Here is a 17,751-nt window from a genome sequence, read left to right as displayed (position 1 = left end):
TCTGAAAGCAACACAGCAATTATCTATCTGTTGACAGGCTGCTAATTCCCTGTTCCAGAAAAACCTGGGAGGGTCCACTGACTGTAGAGATGGCATTATCTCTTCTGTTTTATCAGCCTGGCCTTTTTTATGACAAGATACTTTAAAAAGGGGGAGAATATTAACTGATTTCTAGGTTTTATTCAAAACTAAGTGCCACTGGAACAAATTTTCAGAACTGCCATCAATTTTAGTCTGTCATTAAGTCTTCTTTCTTTCTGACTTAAAAAAAAAAAAGAAGTGCTCAGTTTCTCTCCAAGTAGTCCAGTAATTCCAGTTTTATTCAGGTAAAGAGGGAGGAAAGTATTAGTAAGATCTTCTGATGTATGGCTCCGTTTCATACTTTCATATTTTGATTATTGTTGTCCTTCAGTATTTAGGTGCTGTGAGGGAGCTTTTCAGTACAGTGCCCTGGCACTATGAGCTTTATTCTATGTCCCTCTGTTCCTTCAGTGACCCTGATGAAATCATCAACTGGTGTACATAGAACATGAGAACCACAAAATTACTTTGGTTGGAAGGGACATTTAAGATCCTCTATTCCAAGCCACCTGCCGTGGACATCTTTTACTACAGCAGGCTGCTCAAAGCCCCTTCCAGTCTGGCCTCCATCCAGGGATGAAGAATCCACTTGGGCAGACTGTTCCAGTGTCTGCCCACCCTTATTGTGACAAATTTTGCCCTGTGCCTAATCTAAATCTGCCCTCTTTCAGTGTAAAATCATTGTCACTGCAGGCCTTGGTAAAAGCCTTTCTCCATTTGCCCTACAGAAACTGTTCTGGCCAAAGTAAATGTCCCTGCATCATCTTTGTGTTTTTATGCCTCTGTTCATGATCCAGCCTCTGCTTTCCAGTGCAGCTTGCAGCTCTTTGTTGCTTGGATTCTGTACTTCACTAAGCAATTTTAAATATTTAAGATATTAGACTCTTCTATAGATATTCTCTTCTCCTTTATTAAAAAAAAGGTCACAAAAGTATAGCTCAGATGTATTTTTTCCCCATTGAAAAATATTCAGCCACATAATCACGGCCAAAATTGTTTCCCTCAGAACTGCATAGCACATTTATGTATGAGACTGGTACATAATTCTAGTCTATTTTCCTTTCTCCCTTTCTTCCTTCTGTATTGTAACCACACAAAAAGCGCAGAAAATGAAAAATGCCTATAAAAATTAATTCTCTTCCATATCTAAGCACAGAAGCAAATGTCAAAGAAAAATTGTATTTGTCCTTTAGGACTTGTGGGATGGCTAAAATCAACCACAGCACACAAACTCTGAATGCATTAGGATTCAGGTATTTGTCTCTATACACACGCACAGCAAGAAATATGTACATCTCTTTCAAAAGTTCATTGTAAGTAATTCTTCAACTTGAATTTTGCATCATCTTGCTCCTTCTTGCTGAAACTGCATGGCTGTTTGCACCTCAAGTGACTTACATCTCACAACCTTTTCTTTTCACAGGTCACTAATATTTGTGCTGGTTGAGAAGGCATTTTAACCTGCAGTTTGGTACTGGCAGGTGCACCAGCTGCATGTGTAGTATTTGCAGGTGAGATTTCTTCCCATGCAGACAGTGCTACAGCAGTTCTGAAGGCAGCTAGCACCAATCAAGCAGCACTGGGTAGGCATGGGCCATTCATTTAATCTGACAGAAGCAGTGTTTGGAAGAACCTTAGCAAGAGTCTGGCCCAAATGGAGTCCTGATTCACACAACTTTGCTTATTAGCTGCATAAGGGTAGTTATTATTTAACATTTAACAATGTTCAATCTGCAGCATAATATATCCAAGTACGTAATCCTTTATAACTTGCCAATAATCTTCATTTTATGGGTCAAAGTGCAAAATGACATTAGGAACTTTCAGAAAGCAGAAAGTTCTGCCCATTTTTTCCTTTGGCAGCAGAGATATTCTTAGGGTTTGACCCTAGAGACTTCTCCAGAGGTGCAGAATAATGTAAAAGCACTGTGGAGTCTGACATGTCTTTCAGTTCAGAGAGGCAGGAGCAGTGCTACGTAGCTAGAGCTAATTAATTTGATTCAGTCTTTTGGAAGGCTCTCACCGTGCATATAAAACTGAATTGGAAGTGATTTTCAGGGATCATATTTGCCTTAAAATGGTTCATTTTATAGCACCACATCTTTAAAACCTGGTGATGAATACACCACTAAACAAAGGCTGCATTTTCAAGATTTAAAAGGCTTTAGCATTCAGGGCTATGTTGACAATACATACATTAATACTGCACTGAAAATATACTTAGTAAGCAAAGCCTTCATGATACTGAGAGTGGCTGATTTGAGAACAGATTAGAATTCCACCCTGCATACAAAGGGGGAATCTGTATGTGCTGAAGGACTGTTGTCATTGCTCTGTAGAGGACACCAGTGTTTGGTTTTGTTATAAAACATGCTGTTTGATCTAAATAAATATTGTGCATGCTTAGTCTGTTAGTGATGCAGAAGAAATGGAGTCAATTGGATTTTCTCCCATGAATGCTGTGTCAGTGGTTTGTGGATTATTTGAGAAGAGGTTATATGTAAAAACCTGGAGAACAGGCTGGACAAACCATTTCTAGCATGTGGTTTTCTTATAGCTATTGTGCCACACCATTGATCAGCTAAACTGCATGGACTGGAGAGAAAGTGTTATTTAAAGGCTCAATAAAGGGAATAAAAAAATCTCTGAAAGTCTTCTAGGAGCAGAGAGGACTGCTCCCAGTATTTCAGAGCAGAGAGCAACAGGACATCAAATGAAAGGCTATCTACAACGGAAACAAAACTTCAGAGGTGATGCCAACAACAAGAGAAACAATCTTCAATATGTAAACAGCATAAAACTGTCTTTAAAACAAGCCAAGTAACTGGGCAGACTAAGAAAGAGAGTATGCTCCAGTTAAAGTAAAATATATTTGTTTTTCAAACCCTAAGAACCACAAGTAAACCATTTTGACTACAAAGGCTTCTGAACAGCTTCTAGGGGAAACACAGGATTAATAGAAGCATCTAAGACTGCTGTTATGTGCTCTAGGTGACAGACCTACTTGAGCTCTAAGTCAGATTTCCCAGGCCAAAACTATCATATGCAGAGTAAGACAGGCAACTATCTGCCTCTTGCAACGATTAGAAATATCTATTTTTCTAAACTCCGTTTTCAAATAAATAACTCCTATGAGTAAAAAGGAAGGAAAGTGAGCATGAAAAACCATTAATTCTAAATCTGAAAAGAGAAAAAGAAAACAAGGAGACAATTAAGTGTAAAAGGGCAACGTAAAAGGGGCAAATAACTCAATTTATTCTTTCTAAAATTGTTTCTTGGTCACAGTTCCATTAAAGTATATTCTGAATGAGGAAGGACAGAAGGAAGCAGAAATTCAGCAAAATACTGAAGCAACTGGGAAGAGTGACAGAAGATAGATAAGAAAAGTCATAAGGAGACCCAGGCAAATGAAAGAAGGAAGTACCAATAAGTACAGGAGAAACAGCACATTCATGCCAAAATCCATTCAAGGTAATGGAACAGCCAAAACAAAGCACCCTCATTCACAGTACTTCAGTGAGCCTGACAGCACCACAGCAGAAATCAGAAAGATATTATGAAAAAAGAGAAGGGGAACAGTAAAGACTTACACTAGGCTCAGAGGGTGGAGGAGTGCAATATACTGCATTTCTGTAGGTGAGGGGTGCCAATGAAAACCAATGGTGTAAGAAGTCACATTTTCATCTGATCTCCTCCAGCAACTGTGCTACCAGAAGAATTGAAAATGAGGTATTAGCTGTACTCAGGCACCTACTTTAAGCTTAATTAGAAAGCAATTCCACAGGAAAGACTTAATCAAAAGCTCCACTGCCCATCTGACTTAGGCACAGCTCAGATTCACTGGGAAGGCACCTGTGACTTTGCTGCTCCCAGAATAGTCCCCAGCCTTGCTGCATTCCAATCTCTCCAACAACCATTCAAAGATAAAAATATTTTTTTAATCTTTTTCTGGGGAGAATCCTTTAGGAAGCCTCCTTCTTTGTTTTGGGTGCTTGGGTAGCTGGGCCAAGGGACCAGGGCAATTCCCCTGCCAGCCTCAGTGCCCAGGGAGCAGCACACGAGACTGACGGACACCCTCCTCCCACAGCATCCCTGTGAAAGCTATCCCACTGCAGCTGTACAAGGAACAGCTGGCTCTGGGCAGCCACCTGGGCAATAGTGATGAGCTCTATGGTGGCCCATGATTTCATCCACCTGAGCTGACAAGCAAAGGGAAAACACTGAACAGCTTTATAGCAAAACAAACCATTTTGCTTTTGGGTCACTAGAGTGCAGTGGCAGAAGACAATAAAATCCCAGCATGCTTTCTACACAGAAGCTGTCTGATGATCTGTTACTGATGTAACAATGCTTGCTTTACTCCTGATAATGAAAGAAAATCTAATTCACACCTGGCAGCCCTGCTGGAAATCTCAATGGAGAGGGCAGAAATTAGGCATACAAAGTCAAAGCAGTATTTTACCTTGCAAAAATGATCTTTCTGCACTGAAAAGCAGAGTGCAGCAGAAGTATGTAAGCACTGAGGAAACCCTTGCAGGTCCACTTACACAGCATCAAATATTCAGACTTGGTTATTCCACAGCCTTCTACGATGAGGAGAAATGTGTAAACAGAAAAAATTATGTTACATCAGAAATTCTTCTGGCATAAACTAGTTTATTGCTCTTAAAAGAAGAGGATTTTCCCACTTACAGTCACTAGCTGTTTACATTGTATCAACAGCCTCTGAGAATATTGTTTTTCTCTCATTCAGAGAAGATACTTTCAACATGCTTATGACACATTCAATTTTCTTACTTAAGACAACAGTGTTCTTCTGAAAGCCATTCAGAAATAAAACCAGAAGGAAGATGTGCCTGATGAGCTAAAGTCTACCAGCATCATAACTAAATAAGCGTACACCTTTTTCAGTGGCATGTGATATATATACATATATATATAAAGGATTAAGGACACAATGATAAAAACATAGTTCTAAATACAGTAATAATGGTTCTAAAATGCAATAGGGCATGATATGTGTGGGAAACTGGTGACAAGATGGAATCAAATGCAAAGCCCTAGCCCATGAAAATCTGACAGACATTGCATCTATTTAAGGAAAGGAAAAAGACTTTCAAAAAAATGTACATGAAGCTGCAGGGGGCCGGGGGGGAGGGGAAGATTTATTCTACCAAACAACTTTTTTATCCTTCCATAAGTAAAATAACTAGTTCTATGTTCAGGGCACTTTCCCAAGATAGAGAAGACCACAACACAACCTTAAACACTGATTAATTCTAGCGAAGATTTTGACTGCATCTTCCACCCCAAGAGACCACCTCATCATCCAACTCATTCCACGTGTACAGTCTCACAAGAGTAACTGTGGCTTCTATTTGCTGGAAGACAACATAGTTTGAGCAATGCAATCTTCTTCTCATTCCAAAGTATCCATATTGCGAAATTCCTAATCAGACTTAATTACTTACCTAAGGTTAAAAAAAAAGAGAAAACCGGCAAGTTAACTGCATTAAGTTTTTTTTTTTTATTAGGCCCAAGAGAGGGTGAATTACTCCAGGAAGAGAGTGACCCAGGTCTAAACAATATCTGAGGTGACAAAAACTTCATGAATCATGACTAGAATTCCTCCTAATCATAGCTAATAATTTTAGACTTAAGGTCATAAAGTGATTAATAGCAGAAGTCAGAAATATATTCTTCTATTCAAGTACCTGCTGATCTTAAAAAGCTATCAACAAAATTTCCTGTATTACATAAGACACTGAATATCTTGAATATATGCAGTATACTTTATCTCTGAAGCAATTTCATTCAATGAGGAATGCAAAAAATAACTTCTAGATTACAAAAGCCTATATCCCCTCTTTGCAAAACTGTATTTCAGATGCCAATGTCAAAGAACAAGTAAGGATCACAAGGGTTGATGGCAGACACAAAAAACAGTTTTATGCTCTTCAGGTGATTTGCAAATTGTTTCTCTTCCCACTTCTGGGCCGAGACCCACAGGCCAGCAAGCCTTAAAACAATGCCCTCCTCAGAACACATATTATCCAGTAGGTGCTGATTGAGATGCAATGAACACACCTTTCAGTACTCTTCTGCACACCAGTCCCTCACAGTATGTACTGATAATTCAACAACATATAAAGTCCATTTCATTATTCCATTTCATGCATGAACAAACCACCACAGATACAATTTGATCTCCTCATTTAAGCTAACATAGCACTGTTGGAATGACTGGAGGCACAACCAACACCAAAGAGAGCTTCATGCATCTGCAGCTCTTTATTGATCCCCAGTACAACCTTTTATACTTGTCATCCCACATGCATTACACCTGTGTGCCCTCTCTTCCCTCTCTTTGTGACTGGTCAGCACACCTTGGCACTCCATGTCTCATTACCTCCAATGCTGGTCACCTGTCCTGCACAGCTGTAGCCCATTGGGATGAGGCTCAGCCACAGCCCCACTCCCAATTACCACAAACTGTGTGCCTACAACATGGTACAGTTTCCTGCTGCTTCTACTTACAGCTCAGATATGGTGGTGTTCGCAGCAGAAAAAAATGAAATTGCCAGGTGCCTGGCACTAATTAAGTGTATTTCAATAGGCACTGCTGTTGCTATTTAGAATTTTGCACAGGTGACATTTTAATTATTCCTACTGTTTGTGGAGCAGTTTTCTTCAGACTTCAGCCATGTACAGTCTCCACAGAGACAAGACTAAAGGCTGCATAGTGGGTAACTGTCAAGTAAATCTCTCTCTGTCTTTTTCCTTTCCATTTCCTCACACCTCAAGCCATGAGGTTTGTGACAGGATTTTGCACAACTCTGCCTTCGCAGTCTAGCTAAAGTCAGAGTAGAAGGAAATTCAAGAAACAGCACTTAACTGAATGCAATTCAATCTGATTTGTCAGACAGGACTATTGAAACACCTCTTGGAAGACAGTAGTTCTTGGCTCAGTACTCATGTATTTTACAGGAATATCAGTATAACAAATTGACTTACTGAATTTCCTGATATGACAACTCATTCAATCAAATACTTCAGACAAAGACATCTGCAAAGACAAGCATACTACACCAAACTGTGCATTCCACAAACCATAGACAGTAATGCCTGCAAATAGGTTTATATAAGTGCACAATTCTACAGCCTCATGCTGCCACAGTGGGGGATATGCTAACAACCCCAAATATTAAACAAGTAAATATGCACAGCTGGTGTCTTGCAATCAAAATATTTCTCTTAGTCAGGCAGATTTCCTGTACAGGTCGAAGAGGTATAGCAACCATACATTACTGGCTTCAAGTCTTGTGCTCAGGAAGCACTTTGCCTGTCAACCGAGGTAATACATTTTTAATTTGCAATCTCATTTACAAAGGAAAGGCAACATCGTATATAATCTAAAAATTATTATCAATATAAAAACAAATCTATCAGTTTTATAACAGACTCTTTACACTTATCCCTTTAAACACACACATTTGCTACTACTATAACTGATTCTTCTCTCATCACTGGAGCTTGGACAGAAACAGTGCCAGTAAGTGCCTCTAAATTTTAAGGCCACTAAGATACAAATCAAAGTTTAGTGTTGATTTGCTTTCAATTTGTTGAGCTCTATGTTTCATCATCTCTACATGAATCCTTTAGGCTTTAAACTTCCTCAAGCACAGGCTGTTTCTTTATCTTTCTGTACAACTTCCACCATAAACTAGAGTTGTAGTTGCAGTAAACATTAATGCTGAATGGACAAGATATTAGCAAAAGTTTTGACCAATTAATTTTTCTGCACATCCATTACACAGTAAATATTTGTTAAAATTATCCTGTACAATGGAAAGAAGCTACTTTTTTTAGTAAAGTGCATTCTTAATCAGGCAGGCTGCCTTTAGGTTTTGAATTTATACATAAAGAACAAAATTTTCACTGAACACCAAAAGCCTGCATTAGAACAACACGAACACAGAATTTTAAATAAAAACTTGCATGTACACTGGTACGAGAAATATACACCAGGAACTGTTCTCCTTATAGTGCAAGAGTTCTATTGTCATTACATTGCCAGTGTTTCACACTTCCTTGATGTTTCTTGTAGGCACCTCCTCTAGGCATCCACTCCTCCTTGTCCTCACAGCAGCCAACTGACTCCAGATCCTTCAACCACCCATCCATTCTTTTATAACACTCCTCTGACTGGCTACAGCTGCGGCCTGTTAAAGTCAGGCCTGCTCCTAATCCTTAATAATTAACCCAGCTGCAACTCTTTAGGGGGTAAGATTACTTTCTATACTACCTTTATTTACCTATATTCTATTGCTCTGCAAGGAACAAAGGTCTTCATACACATATATGAACAAACCACCACAGATTTTCTTTACAGATCCTAAAATGCATTTTAAGAAACGTGCTTTGATTTAGGAAAAAATACTGGGCTTCAAAATGGAATTGAATCATGGAAATTCCCTGTCTTCTTTATGCAGGATGTTTTATGGCTAGGACTCACAACATTTAAAATTCTGAGTCCTTGAGAAAGCAAGAGGACAATTCAGATTGAAAAATACACTGCCGACTCAGGTACAGTTTCACCTGAGATCATATTCTATACCATAGGAATCAAAATCAAAGTAATGAATCCCCTCTCTAGTCTTTTTCCTATGTGAACTTTTGCTAAATACTGTCCTAAGCAGACAGAGTCTCAGCTGTACAGCTGTTGTGAGGGAGGACGACACACCACACTCAGGCTCTGAGCCTGCCCCTTGGACCATCTTTTTAAATGTCCCCAAGCAATACACTGCCTCTCTCTTTCACAGGAAACAGTGCTCAAACAAAGAGTTAAGAATATAAGATAGTAAATTTTAAGGTCACATTCTAGAAGGCATTAGGCCAACCTAATATTTCTGAAAACATGAAATATTAGGTTGGCCTAATACACATCCAGAAGATAGATAAAATCATATCAGTGTGGTTCATGTGTAAGCTTAGTATGTTACATATGTTTAGACAAAACGTGCCAGATTGCTCAGATTACATTAAATTCAAGCTCCCAGGCAGCAATTTTCCTTGGAACTATGGTATGAGTTGTTTTTCATATGAAAATGCCAACACACCAGTGAGGAAGGCACTGCTAGCAGCATGACTTCAGGATTGTTAGACCTTGCCAGACCCTTGTCACCTTACAGACACTCAGCAGTGATGGGGAGCATCTGCACTTCCCTCACAAACGCTGAAGGGAAGAGGCTGACTGTCATGGTTCCTGGGAGAACTGGCATCTTATCATCTGTGTTACCTGCATCTCTGAATTTGGAGCCCTCAGTCTCATTCTGGAGCCAGAAATGTCTTTGTCCCTAGCACAAGGTAAGAAAAAGGAGGTAATTTCTAGCACCCAAAGGCAAGAGGTAAATTTTGCACCTAGTGATGGGATACTCCTCTGGGTCTACCCTTCTGGAATCACCTTCCCTGCATAAACTTCATCAGCTTTAATGGGGATGGGCACTCAAGTAAGCCTTTAGAAAGCAGTAATGAAGGAAGAGATCTTTAAGGCACATATAATAAAATGTACTTTGTCGTGCTTGTTTGTTTGCCTGTATACTTTGATAATGATTTGAGGACCAGGAAGGATTTTTGATTTTTTCCACATTTTGCTTTTTATTAAAAGCTCTCACATCTCACCTTTAAGGCATTACTGCAAATTTTATCTTGTTAATTGACTGCTCATATGGCAATAATTTTACACCACATTAAGCAATGTTCTAATTTGTTTTAATGCCCTCACTTGATGAGGAAAAATGCATCATACATAGAAATAAACTCCTTTACATATCCAGTGTATATACTTGTCATCTGGTTTTAGCTAAGAAGTGCATGTATACAGGAGAGAGAAATACAGGAGGAATGTATGTGCAGGACAGAATGCAAAAGGCAACATAATAAACTGTCACTATGAGAAGAATGGTGAGAGACCAATCCATCAGGCATCAATTCCACATTTTTCTGTACATGATGAATGCTTTCTGCTGCTTCAGTTGGGCTGAAAAACAGCAAGATAGAAGTAAGTACCTGATTAAACACATGACTGAATATACCAGCAGTGACAGATTCAATGAATTTGTTTCTTTCTATTTAGACAGGGGAAGCGTCTTTACTTTGTGTGTATGACTTGTAAAAAATCAGAAATGGTGGAAAAGGAACTGTTGGAGCTGCCTGCCCATGCAGTGCAGCACAGGGACTCTCTCCATGGCCCCAGCTCATCCACAAAACCCATGAGGCACCAAAGCAGAGGGCATTCTCTCTCTGACACATTCCTTCTGTAGGGATCTGACTCCATGCTGGCTCCATTATAGCTCATTAAACTGTAAGTTAAGAGTAAAAAAGTAGTAAAGGACCCATGCCATGAATACTCCATGTTTTCTGCGAAATCGTAGGTTTGGAAGCCTTTTGTATCCATTAAAAAAAAAAAAAAAACAAACCCAAACATCAGCTCAGGCCTTTATATACAATATTCCCCTTTAAAAACCATAATAATATTTCTCCTACTTTTTTACACTAAACTATATTAATGACTGGAAATTGAATGGCATAAATTGAACTCCCAGCTGTTTATTCTTGGTGGCTCTCAATAGTCCCAGAGGCACCATTTGGAAACTTTGCTGTCACTCGCTACTCTCCTCCAGAAGGTCTGCATAGGTCTGCTTTCTGCTTTTGAATTAGAAACAAGATCCAACATCTTCTCATCACCTGATCTGATTTTTGTTGCTGCACCAATACAGTTACATGCTTCATGATACTGGACTTTGAGAGAATTGTGCACATCAATGAGACAACAAAACACTGTGGAAGGACTGAGATAAGATAGAGATTTAAAAAGCTAAATTATATTTTTTTTTTCTAAATCTGCTGACTGTTTCCAGTATCACATTGTACAATATTTAGAAGCTGGTGCCTTTTGAGTAGGTTTTTAAGTTGCTGAATGGAAGCCTATCCTATACACAGAAAATGAGAGCAACAACTTGTTTCTTACTGGAAGTTCTCAAGGATAAAAAAAATATTGTACTCAGTTAAACAAAACTTGTTAAGAAAGTTAACAGTTTATCTTCTCAGTATCTTTCAAGTGTGATGTTATCCAGTTCGCACCTGTCACAAGATAGAAGCAGCAGCTCTGCAGAGAAGGACCTGGGGGTCCTGGTGAGCATCTGTCCATGAGCCAGCAGTGTTCTGGTGGCCAAGAGGCCAAAGGTGTCCTGGGATGCATTAGGAATGATGTTGCCAGCAGGTTGAGGGAGATGATCCTGCCCCTCTCCTCAGCCCTGGTGAGGCCACATCTGGAGTGCTGTGTCAGTTCTGAGCTCCTCAGCACAAGCGAGACATGGAGCTCCTGGAGCAGCTCCAGCAAAGGGCAATAAGGATGATTAAGGGACTGGAGCATCCCTCTTATGAGGAAAGACTGAGAGAGTTGGGCCTGTTCAGCCTCAAGAAGAGATGACTGAGGGGGGATTTCATTAATGTGTATAAATATCTAAGAGTGGATGTCAAGAGGTTGGAGCCAGGCTCTTTTTGGTGGTGCCAACCAATAGGAGAAGAGGCAATGGGCAGAAACAGATTCACAGGAAGCTCCACCTGAACATGAGGAAGAATTTCTTTAACTTGCAGATGACTGAGCACTGGAACACGTTGCCCAGAGAGGTTGTGGAGTGTCCCTCACTGGAGATGTTCAAGAACTGCCTCGATGCAATCCTGTGCCATGTGCTCTGGGATGTCCCTACTTGAGCAGGGAGGCTGCTGCAGATGACCCACTCTGGTCATTTCCAACCTGACCCATTCAATGATAGCACAATCCATAAACTTGACCCTGAATATATAAATCACACAAGTAATTTATTAATAACACTTAACTTTTCTGTTAAGTGCCTTCTACAAGTGTAAAAGGTACTCCAAACAGGACAAGAACTTTTTCATTCCCTTTGTCACTAGCCAGTAAGAGCTTCTCCTCATTATGTGCACCAAAAAGGTTCTAGGAAGAATATATTCTGCTCAAGCACACTTTACACATGATCTATTTCCCTAGCAAGGAAAGGCTCCCATGCAACAATTTAAATTAAAAACCTACCCAAAGGGTGCCTGCTTCTAAATATTGTATAATTTGATACTGGAAACAATTTTTTTTTCGTCTGTATCACAATATCCCAAGGGCTGGAGGTCTCCCTTTCCTCAGCAGGCTACTGTTTTCAGTTTTCACTGCTCCTCAAAAATGGCAAAAAAAACCATTTTCCACAACAAATGAGAATTTGTTATCCTTTCCTCTCCCCATAGTAACTTGCAACACAGCCCTTTCAGAAAAACATATGTTCTAAGCACCAGAGACAAAGTAATACTAGGGAAAATTTGCTAGAAACAGCTGGTAGGTCGAGTAGTTGGAGATGCTGGCAGAAAAATTCTCTCTCAACATTCTCCAAAATACCAGGTTATACTTACTTCTTTCATTTATAAGGGCTTTTTTTACTTGAGATACTGAAAATATTTCATTTGCAGGGTATGAGTGTCCCAAATTTCAAAAAACTGTCGGGAAAAGAGAGCACACAAATTGTCTTGAAATTTTTGTTGCTACATTTTAAAATTTCTGTAACTTTTTTGCTACTGTTACTACACAGCATGTCCATGCCATAGCCTATATTTGACATCAGACTGTATTAGAGTGCTTCATGACACAAACCTCAGGTAGAGCTGAATACCTTTTGGCAGCAGAGAAAGATGGAACAGAAAGTAGGCAGCAAAACATAAAAAGCAGTTCAATTTAAACTTAGAAAAATTATGAAACTGGGATTTCTGGAAAGTAATTTGACATGGTGTAGCATTGTTAAAAACTGCCTTTCTTTTTCACCCCAGTGCAAAGTAGAAAATGACAGCTCATTCCTGAAAAGCCTAACACACCTCATCATGAGGAGATGCTGCTGTCAGCAGTTGACTACTTGTTGTAGCAAGTTATGGAAAGTTTCAGTCTCTTTCAGGTGGAGTAGAAAAATGTAACTCTATTTATGCCTACATATTTAATATATAGTGAAAAGAACCTCTCTGTCCATCTTACTTTACACTTTATCAGCTACCACTAAAATGCTTTAAATAGCTCAAATAATGGTGCCCACTTAACCCACATGGCATCTCAGCATTTCTAATTATCTGCAATTTGTATCTAAATACAAAACACAGCCTAATTATCAAACTACTAACTTGAGGCCTTTGGCATACTAAAAAAAAAGCAGCAGATTAATTAGTTCCAACAATACACTTTATGAACTTCAGAAAGTTCAGCATGATATTAACATCAGAGTATGTGCTACAGTTTATCTAAGTTTGAAAGTTATTTTGCACTGCAATTTTCCACTTAGACTAATTGGGAAGGGCTATACTGCACATTGTGCATTCACACAGTTTTGCTACAGCTGTCTCATGCATATCTCTTCTTTTGCACCCACACAAATCTCTAATTTTCCTAAGTAAATATAACCTATTTTGGAGGAGGTGCTAACAGTAAACCCCTGCACAGCCACCGCAAATTATGGAGCTTCTATTATTATTATTATTTGGGGTGGTTTTTCTTGTATCTTCTCTCAGCTTTTGAAATTTTCATCAGATTCACACAACCTTTACCCATGTTATGCCTTTACCCATCAGAAGTCAGTGTGACCATCATTTTTAAACTCCTGTTGAGCAGTACGATCCATGCACTGAATACTCTATCCCTGATGGACTTTAACACAAGTGACACAAATCAACAGTGACATGCCTGGTGGCTTTTGGTTCTTCACAAGGCTCTCACTTAGGGGCACAGAGGGGACACTGCAGCCCACAAGGGTGGTTCCACTGCTGTTCCCAGCATTTTCACAACTCTCATCCAATCCCTTCACTTTCTTGTAGAGCTATGCAGAGCTATGCCAAAACGATGCTGTTCACCTATTTCAGCATCCCACTGACCCCACAGCTGCAACAAAAGACAGCAAGAAAGTCCTGGACTTCAGCACAACAATGGCTATTTGGCACCTGGTAGGACATGATGTCATGCACATGGGTCTTGCAAAGCTAGAATTGCAAAAAATAGTTACCAGTGTAACTATTTTTTGCAATAGGTAAAATTGTAAGAAGAAGAGGTAAAACCAGTGAAGCAAGCCTGGTTAAGCAGTTAATAAACAAAATAGTAATAGAATCAAAAGCTAGACAGTTTTGAAGTGGCTTTGTATCTACATCTAACTTACAGAACAATTTCTTCCAAATTTGCACATTTGTTTCAAGAAGTGTAAAATTACAATGCAAATAAAAGAAGGCAGTATAAATAAGCAATTTACATTCAACTGCCCTGCAACTTCCAGTTATTTTTCCCAGTTACTTGGCAACTTAGCCTACCTTGCTCTTAAGTATTTATTCCTCAGGCAGGTCCTTATAAAAGTATTCCTATGACCACTTTCAGATGGTTTTTCAAAAAAACAAAAAAACAACAACAAAAAGTTCCTTTTTTCGATAAATTAGGATTTTTTACTGACCATAAAGATGAAACAGAATGCCATCTCTAACAAATCAACTAGAGCTTAAATTAAGACATCTATTATTTTGTAACACACTCCAGGCTGCCCTTGGCTTTGGGAAGGTAGCACTGCAGAATAAAGATGAAAGATGAGTCACATGAGTTTTCTTCTATTTGTAATTCAAGTAAATTGTGTCTCTCCTAAACTGACTGGCCTATCTATGTTTGAAAGTGATTAGGATAAAAAGGTAGAAAGACTTGACAAAATCACTAGCTTTCTCAAATGTAACATCTAAATATCATTTCAACATGAGGGCAGAAAGGAAAACAATGTAAATTGCAGAAAGGGATATATTTACAGCAGAAAGAGTCTCATTTGGGAGTGTGAATTACATTTGCTTTTTCTCAAATGCAATGGACTGGTTTGTGATTGAGGTTAGTGAGTAAGGGTAGCAGTGGAAGGAAATTAAGTAAACTTCATAGATAAATACACAAATGTCACCTTATTGAACACTAAGCAGTTCTCTCATCCACACTCAGAGCTTTGAGGGAGACACAGATAAGCAAATGGGACAAATAAAATTAAGTGATTGCACAGATAGCACCACACAGTTTAATTACCGAATTTATCAGGTAGGCCAATCAGGGAATATACAAGAGTTACCTAAAAATTCCACAGAATAGCCCTGGTACTCAGGCAATTAACCAAATAACAATGGGAAATTACCATACTCCCCATTCATAAGTGGCACTGTATGCAAATACAAACACAAACATTTTGCGCTCATGTGAGAGAAGCATGCTGACTCCAGCATCTACCCAACAGCCAGGAGGGGCCATATATCTGGCCCTCCCTCAAGCCAGGGAGGCACTTTAAATCTAGGTTATGGAGTAGCTCAGTCCCCAAATGTATCAAGCATGTCTTCCTGCTAAGCATCTTAACCACCAAAAATCAATGACTGTGGGTAACAAAGTTGGTGAAAGTTTTTCTTAAAAACTGGGAAGGGAAATCACACCAGGTGCTCTACAGCAAGTGGAAGAAATGCACTGTCATCAAAGGCAGAAGTCTGTACTTTTATAGTTACATAAATTTACTGCTGGAGAATCGGTCATTAAAAATAAAAACTCTGCACAAAACCATCCATAACAAAAAATTCAGTCCTCTCCTGCATAAATATATTTTTGATTTCCATCACCACAGTTGCACTGAAATTATTTGGGCCAAACTCCTGCCAAGTTCCTGGAACTAAAATCTATTTTATAATTCATCTAACAGAGGTTTATAGTGATTCCTAGAAAGTCTGTAACCCCCTTTTTAAAAAAAAGTTATCTTAAATGTCACAGAAAAGCTATTTTGATTTTCTTGACTCACCAATAGTTACCAGTGGCACTAACAGTGCAGAAATTTAGGTTGGAAAAAAAATACCAGAGACCAAGATTTGCAACAATTCATAGTGGAAAGCAAAAGAAAAAACCACCAAGATCCTCCCTTTTAAACCTGTTCTTCCATTTGATGGGCTGAGATAGCTATTTCATGTCTCCACTCACTCTCTTCTGATTTTGGATGACCTCCATTACTGGACTGCATGAAATTTTGTGTAAGTTCCAGAGGGATTTTCTTACTTACAAAAAAAAAAATTAGAATTAATCACAGAACCACATCTGAATATTCCTAAATTTAAGCAAGACTGCTTGTGACAGACCACAGGAAAGATATATGCTCTTGTGTGGCATTCACATTCTCTGAACATGATCCCTTCGCCCAGGGTTCTTCTCCTACAAAGCTGAAAGGCAGCAAGAAGCCTCAGAGAAAAGAAAAATAATTCTTATCTCATTTTCTTCTCCTGTGTTGTGCCCATGTAAAATGTGTTTAAAGATTGTTTACCCAAAGTGATTGCTTGATTAGACTCCAGTGTAAGTTGTTTTAACTCACTGGCCAATTAGAGCCGAACTGTGTTGGGACTCTAGAAAGAGTTACAAGTTTTCATTATTATCTTTTTAACATTCAGTCAATATCTTTTCTGTATTCTTTAGCATAGTATAGTATAGTATTCTTTAATATAATATAGTATAATAAAGTAATAAATTAGCCTTCTGATAAGACAGAGTCCTCCTCATCATTCCTTCCTTTGCTGGTGCCCCTACATTTACAATACTCTTGCAACATCATTTTTTGATATTTCAACTAAAAGTAACAGCAAATGAATCTGGAGGGCAAACCATATCCACATAGATGATAATTTTGTCTCCTTTAGGGGAGAAAAAGTAGGTTTATACATCTAAGTTAGCATAGGTAATTATGTATTATTATATATGTGGGAAAGGTAATGGCATGACTAGTGTCTACTAAACTCACAATAATGCAAATTTGAGATAGCTTACCCAAAGACTGGTTTTTCTCTATGCTCGCAAAGAATGACTGTAAATCTCCTTTGGTCATTTCTGTCTTCCATAGGAGTAAATTCCTTAAAAGGTCCAGGACAATTCATACTAAGGCTACAGATATTAAAGAGCTTGTGAAATGCCTTCAGAAGAGTTTTTACTGGGAGGGTAGCTATGTCATTTAAAAAGTATGTGACAGGAAAGGAAACAATTGCAGAAGCAGAGTTTACAGAGATTTTTGAAAAGAATAAATACTCTTGGATAGGTGTAGCCTATTTCACAACAGCAGATGATCTATGGGGTAAGTTTATTTTATTTTCAGAAAGGTGCAAATCAAGCTCTTCTGTGTCACTCAGCTCATTGATGAATCCTAAGTGAGGTGTCAGGTCTGTTTTCTAATACAGCTCGTTGTTCCTTTTGACACCTCTGCAGAATGTTCCCTGTGAATAAAGCCCAGGGGACAGAGGGGAGGTGACTCCCCAGCCTCACTCTCTCCAAACAGGCTGCTGAAGGATTCACTGGCAATCCAAGACAACTGTTGACTCTGGTAATGGATTCTTTTCAGGCTCTGTGACAAAGGATGTAAGCAGGCAGTGCCACATAGGCTGTGGCTGATGAGATAACCTCTCTTTCGTTGACAAACCCAGTTCATCAAGAAAACAGGAGCTGAATAACTGTGCCACTGGATCATGAAAATGAAAAGCTCTTGGAATTCCTTTGTTCAGCAGCCTCCCTACTCCAGCACCAGTGAGGAGCCAAGAGCCTGT

At 39.0% G+C, this 17,751-nt stretch overlaps 1 protein-coding gene across 3 annotated transcripts in view; it reads right to left on the bottom strand.

The window, feature by feature from the left end:
* NKAIN3 (sodium/potassium transporting ATPase interacting 3) overlaps positions 1–17,751 on the bottom strand; it is a 336,943-nt gene that overhangs the window by 270,503 nt on the left and 48,689 nt on the right. The gene's annotated exons all lie outside the window — the stretch shown is intronic.

Source organism: Zonotrichia leucophrys, chromosome 2, assembly GCF_028769735.1.
Source record: "Zonotrichia leucophrys gambelii isolate GWCS_2022_RI chromosome 2, RI_Zleu_2.0, whole genome shotgun sequence".
Classification (NCBI taxonomy): domain Eukaryota; kingdom Metazoa; phylum Chordata; class Aves; order Passeriformes; family Passerellidae; genus Zonotrichia; species Zonotrichia leucophrys.
This window is presented reverse-complemented; position numbering and strand designations above follow the sequence as displayed.